This window comes from Ruditapes philippinarum, unplaced genomic scaffold, assembly GCF_026571515.1.
Source record: "Ruditapes philippinarum isolate M1 unplaced genomic scaffold, ASM2657151v2 ctg8479_1_1_1_1, whole genome shotgun sequence".
Classification (NCBI taxonomy): Eukaryota; Metazoa; Mollusca; class Bivalvia; order Venerida; family Veneridae; genus Ruditapes; species Ruditapes philippinarum.
In genome coordinates, this window is record NW_026853813.1 from 33857 (window position 1) to 40669 (window position 6813).

At 31.8% G+C, this 6813-nt stretch overlaps 1 non-coding gene across 1 annotated transcript; it reads left to right on the forward strand.

Annotated features, from left to right (window-relative positions):
• The first annotated feature begins 1764 nt into the window (after positions 1-1764).
• Trnaa-ggc (transfer RNA alanine (anticodon GGC)) lies at positions 1765-1837 on the forward strand. The gene has a single exon. It is a non-coding gene; the product is annotated as a tRNA-Ala (tRNA).
• The last annotated feature ends 4976 nt before the right edge of the window (positions 1838-6813 follow it).

The following is a 6813-nucleotide window of genomic DNA, read 5'->3' on the forward strand; positions in this document are numbered from 1 at the left end:
CAGCACGTTCTATATCAGAGCAAAAGAACTGTCTGAACATCTTAGGAAGCGAGGATACAAGGAAGAAGACATTGCAAACGCGATCTTAAATGCAGACAGCAAGCACAGGAAGGACTTACTAGAGTACAAACATCAATCTAGTGGTTCTACACAAAAATAAATTCCATTTGTGCTCACATATCACCCAGACTTACCTAACACTAGAGCCATCATTGACAAACATTGGCCAATTATTGAGTCTTCACAGAAACTTAACAAGATGTTTCCCAACTAAACCAACCATTGCATATAGGAGACCTAAAAGCCTCAGGGACATACTTGTTTGAGCCCAACTGAGACCAATAATAACAGATAAAGAAGGTCAGTCCGGACCATGTGGCACACCAAGATGCCAAACCTGTGCTGTCATGCTCCTTACAAAAACATTCTCTTCAAAAATAGGGGCCAAAACATCTCTCAAAGACATAATGAATTGTTTAAAACGGCTAACGTTATTTATCTTATTTCTTGCAAAGTGTGTAACAAACAATATGTCGGTGAAACCAAACTTCCATTAAATAAACGAATGAACTTACACCGCTCTGACTGGAAAACGCGAAAATTTAACAGATCCCCAGTTGCTGAACATTTTCACCTTGAGGGACACAGTTTTAAAGACGTGTCCCTCTGTTGTATTGAACATAACACAAAGTGGTCAGATATAACACGGAAATCACGCGAGACATACTGGATTCGCCGACTGAATACGCTAGAGCCATCAGGAATCAATAAAGGAGACTAATTTACACACTTATTCTCGCCCATTCTTGACAAACTTTAAAACCTAACTTTAGTCATCAGGCGGTGTCGGGGAGGGCTATTTTTTCCCTTGCCTGAGAGCTTCGTTTTTACTTTCACCTTATCGTAAATTTCCACTTCATATAACATCATACTGTTTGTAACTTGCATTTTCTTACATCATACTTATAGTTAAAAAAACACAAAACGCCCTTATATGTGAAGTTTTATTTTTTTAGTTTATATATATTTTTTCTTTTAAACACAGTTTTATAGATATATTTAACCGAGTTTATGCGATATTGACCGCAGGCTATATTCTCTTTTGTAAAGTACTACACAATGACCATACAATAACGGTCTATTCATAATCGATGTAATTTTATCACCTTTCTAGCGACTGTGTTTCAGTTCAATTTTTGATACTATACAGTACACACGTATTGAGATTTGTGCTCGATTGTGTGCACATTATACATGTAATACACCCCTGATGAAGGCATAATACGCCGAAAGTACTTGGGTATTTATACTTTAGCACTGTATGAACGTTTATTTTCTCCAAATTTATTGTTTTTTTTCCACTTTCTTGTATATCCTTCTTTGGATCCAGTGTTTTGAAAGGTATTTTGTAGATGCAAATATTTTTCACAAACCTATGTATATATATATATATATATATATATATATATTATATATATATATATATATATATATATATATATATATATATATATATTCGTGCGATTTTTCTATGTATTATTTCTCGCTCATGTCTTTCTTTCTTTCATATATATTCATTCTTGGGCGGGAATGGTCTTTTAAAAAAAAACAATAAGTGTGTTTGCCATAAGAAAATTGATAATAGTGACTGAGTCAGATAAATGCGATAAAAGAAGCCGTTATGGTAATAAAAGTGATGACGTCACAATAAAGTTAAAAATAACTTAAATATATAAGGCCAATTAGCACGAAGAAAAAGCAACGGCCGCTGTGGTGTGGTGGTTAGCATACTGGACCGGCAATCCAGAGACCCGTGGTTCGAGTCCCGGCTGTGGCTTGCCGATTTTTCGTGCGATTTTTCTCTCTCTCTCTCTCTATATATATATATATATATGTGTGTGTGTGTGTGTTTTCTTTTCAAATAAGCTTTCCCCGCATGACTTTGTCTAGGCCAGCACAGATCAGCAAGTTGATTTATCGCCTGTGTTTAGTGTTTTGTGTAAGACTATAGGTGGAAATATATCGCAAACAAGTTTATTCAACGAACTGTATCGGTCAATAGACCTTTCTATCTTAAACGGATTTCGTAAACGGACTTCGTAATACGGAATAAATTTGGGGATTTTCTCAAAACATAAATAATAAAAATACCAATATGCTAAAACTGTAATACAGTTTTCTTACATGCATATGCTAGTTATAGTATTTCTATAAACCATCAACACATTAAAGATGGAGACAATACTTGTATAAAGATAATTTATATAAAGGCCAAATAAAAACAACAATACAAGTTTCTTCATTCATATACTCTATTGTAGTGTTAATTTTTCAACCAATGACAAAGAAGCTATTTTTTTCAAGATATACTAGTAAGTGTTGGTACATTGTGGGAAAGCAGGACATATCTACTGTCACTGTTGACGCCAAGTTCATTTGTAAAATATGTAGTAACGTTTCAGTGGGAATTGAGCGTTAGAATTATACAAACGTCGCCATCTGAATGTGTGTTGATAGCGTGGAAAGGACAATATCCAGAATAGAATTGTTCTTGTGGCTTACCCATTGGTCGCACTAATTTGTGTGATGTACCAACTGTAGGATACATTTTTTCCCAACCGCCACGTTTACTAAGCCACTGATCTATGGTTGGTCAAGTGATGTAGTTCGCAAATGTTGTGTAAAATGTATGTATAAATGTGCTAATTTCAATAATTATGTACATATGCGGTGCTCACATTGAATATGGTGTGAAGTGTTATAATTTAGGGATGGGTAACATCGTATCCACATCAGAAACATTAGAATCATATTTACTGACCACTGTAATTCTAAGTTTATGTAATGTTGATATTTATATTTCAGATGTTTTACCAGTTATTTTATAGAAATTGTACACATTTTCTGAGAAAATTTGGAAAAAAAGATTCTTTCGGAATATATATTCGAATCATTTGAAAATAGTCTAGAGGTGGCATCATTACGGCAACTCAACATAACCATGTACGGTTGATATATTTTGAAGCATCTGGCGGGGATTGAACTTAATCAAAATAGTTAGCCTTTGCCTACTAGCGTTCATTCTAAAAATCTAAATACAATGCAACAGTATAGTGTTGCAGCGAAAAGTAACACAGTTGTTGTTAAACATAACAAAAAAAATTGACGACGCACGTATAATAGTAATAGACAGTTTTTCCCACTCAAAGGTATAACCGTAAGAAAATCAGCATTTTTTGAGGACCTAGGGTTTAATGTTAGTTGGTGTAACATATGTACTATTATTGTATAATTCTAACGCTCAATAATTTCGTGCAGTTTCACACTAAAGCGTTACTACATTTTATAAATACTTTAGTCATAGTGATATTTATACAAATATACACACGACGAGTGCCGGGTGTTTCAAATGTTGCAGGCTCTCTACAGGAGATCTCTCCTCTTCTTTTTTTTAATATGTTGATAGAAATATAATAAAAAGCATAGACATGTACAATTACCGCTGTTATAACGTTTTAGCGTACTGATTATTTTATTTTCCTCGCATTTATGTTTTGAGAAAATCCCTAAATTATTCCGTATTACGAAGTCCGTTTACGAAGTCCGTTTCAGATGGAAAGGTCTAATAGCTGGAAATCATCACGGAAACGTATGCTTACGGGGATAGTGTGTGTGGACACACTCGTGTAAATGAACTTCATTTTGGACAATTTTGGGAAAGGTAAACATTTATAAAACACTACCGATTTGCATTAATTATTTGAAGTTGTATTTATAATGATCAGCATGGTATTGCATTGTGATCAGCAGAGAAATGAAAAGGTTAAAGTGATACTTGTTTAAATAGTGGACTGTTTTTCACAGACTGTCAGTGATTGTGTAAGTTAATTACACTATATATGAACACACCCAAGTGTGTCGGACCCCTTTGAGCTTTGCATGTATATCGAAAATCATTGATAATGAAAGTGTTAGTATTAATGTATTAAAATGGAATAACGAAGATAGAGACAAGATAGATAATTACAAAGAATTGATTGAGAATGAAATAACGAACATTGACATGATTGTGAATAGTGTAATTAGAAATGAATGTTGAATTAGATATAGGTAAACATAAAATATCAGATGTTTTGTATTAAAAAAAATCATTTAGTATATTTGGAGAGTCAAAACAAATAAAGAAAGAATACAAATAATAGAAAGAGGAAATTTAAAAGTTCATGGTTTAATCAAGACTGAGAAAACGCTAGAAAAGAGTTTAAACGTGCAAATAAAAATTATTGTAAGAACATGTCGAATCAAAATATAGAAATACTTGTTAATAACAGACGTCTTTATAGAAAAGCTAAGAGGCGAGCACGTACTAAATTTTATTTAAATCAGAGAAAGAAAATGTCATTGTTAGCTGGCACGCAGCCACAAAAGTTTTGGAAGAAAATAAAAAAATGAGAAAGAAATCAAGCAAAAATGAACTGTCATCGGAAGATTTTTTCAGCATTTTAAAAACTTATTTTCAAACGAAGAGACATTCATAAATAATTTCGTTGAGGAACATTTAGAAAAATAATGATATATTTTACAACAATGTTTAAGAACTTGACATGGATTTCACGATCGATGATGTGATAAAGTCTATTTCTTCCCTTAAGAGTGGTAAAAGTGCTGGTATAGATAAACTTATTCCGGAGATATTTATTGAATGCAAAACAATTTTAGCACCAATATTATGTTAATTGTTTAATCATATTTTCAATTCAAATGAATATTTTGAATCGTGGTGTAGTGGTATTATTGTACCAGTGCCCAAGAAGAATTACATAGGTATCACCCTTACTAGTATTTTTTCTCTTCTCAATATTGATAGACATGAGATTACGTAAATGGGCCGAAAGTAATGAAATATTTATTGATTTCCAGTATGGTTTTAGGAAAGAAAAAAGTACTACTGATTGCATTTTGTTTTATGTTCAATTATTAATAAGATAATACGTCATGAAAAGAAAAAGGTATATGCATCATTTATTGATTTCAAAAAAGGTTTTGATATGTTATACAGAAATGGAATATCGTTTAAATTGATTGAATCTGGTGTATAATATAAAGTTGTAACAATGTTACGTAGTATGTATAATTGTGTGAAATATTGTGTAAGAGCAATTTTGAGAGTTATATAGGCTTAAAACAAGGACAACCTCTCTCACCTCTGTTATTTATTTTCTTCGTAAATGATATGCACGAAAATTTACAAATAGATAATGTTGATACATTCTCATTAGATAATATACAAATATTTTTACTATTATTTGCGGACGATAAGTTTTATTCTCTTATTCTAAGGAAGGATTGCAATGCCTCCTTAATAAACCTTATACATATTGTACTAAGTGGGGTATTGTGGTGAATGTAGATAAAACAGTTGCTATGGTTTTTAAATCTAGAATTAGAAATGAAGATATAGAAGTATATTACAATAATGAGCTACTTAGTGTTGTTAAGTCATTCATGTATCTTGGTGTTACGTTATCGTCTAATGGGAATTTTTATCAAACCCAAAATGCGTTATCTAATCAAGCACTTAAAGCACTATACTCTGTTAATTCTGTATTTGATTCCATTGCCCTTAATGTCACAGAAAAAAATCAAAATTTTTGATAGCATGGTTATACCGATTCTTACATTAGTTCAGAGGTATGGGGTTTTCATAAGGCACTAGTCAGCGAAAATGTTGAAATTTTTATTGTTCTTGGTGTACGTCAGCAAACTACAACATCAGCAGTTCTTGGTGAATTTGGACGATTTCAATTATTAGTTATGCGAAAAGTCAGCATTGTTAAGTATTTGTACAGAATTATGAAATCCCCAAACTCTCTTTTATACAAGTTAGTATTTTTAAAAGATGCAAATGGTAATTTGTTAAATAGCTGGTCAAAAAATGTTTAAAATATGTGGCCAGACTTAGGTTTTTCTTAGGTTTTTCATATCTATGGGATAATGATAATATTTCACTTGTGCATGTTAATACTATTATACAAAGAATATATGATCAGCAGCTACAGCAATGGTGTGCTGAACTTAATACTTTCTCAAAGTTAGAAAGTTTTAATTTGTTTAAAATTAAATTTACCCATAAGAAATATTTAAGTTGTGTTAATAATTTAAAACATCGTAAAATGCTATCAAGGTTTAGGTGCTCTTCGCACAAATAAGCTATTGAAGAGGGTAGACATAGAAATATTGAAAGAAACCAAAGCCTCTGTACAAAATGCAATATGAAACAAATTGAAACTGAATATCACTTCTTATTAGTATGCCAATATTATAACAACTTAAGGAAAACATGTTTACCTAGATATTATTGCTCATGGCCTTATTTAAATAAATTCATATCAATAATGAAATGTACGAACAAAAATGTAATTGTTAACTTAGCAAAATTTGTTTATTCAGCAATGCAACTAAGAAATGAATCTACTTAATGCATTTGATAGAGGATATTTGTTTGTTTTGCATGTAAGATTGAAATATAATTTCACTGAGTGAACACCAGATGCAATATTTTCACGAGTGACGTAGCCACGAGTGAAAATATAATAGCTGGTGTGCATGAATGAAATATATTTCAATCTTATATGTAAAACAAATAAATTTTCTTTTTATTCCATGCGTTTTAAGTGATTTTAAGTAATTTTTACTGATTTTGCCGCGTAACGTCGCACATTCTCCTTCGTGACGTCATCACATCATGACGTCACATCAACAAGTTTGAAATATAGTTCTGTTAAATTTCTTTAATTTTGTTACATTTTTAGT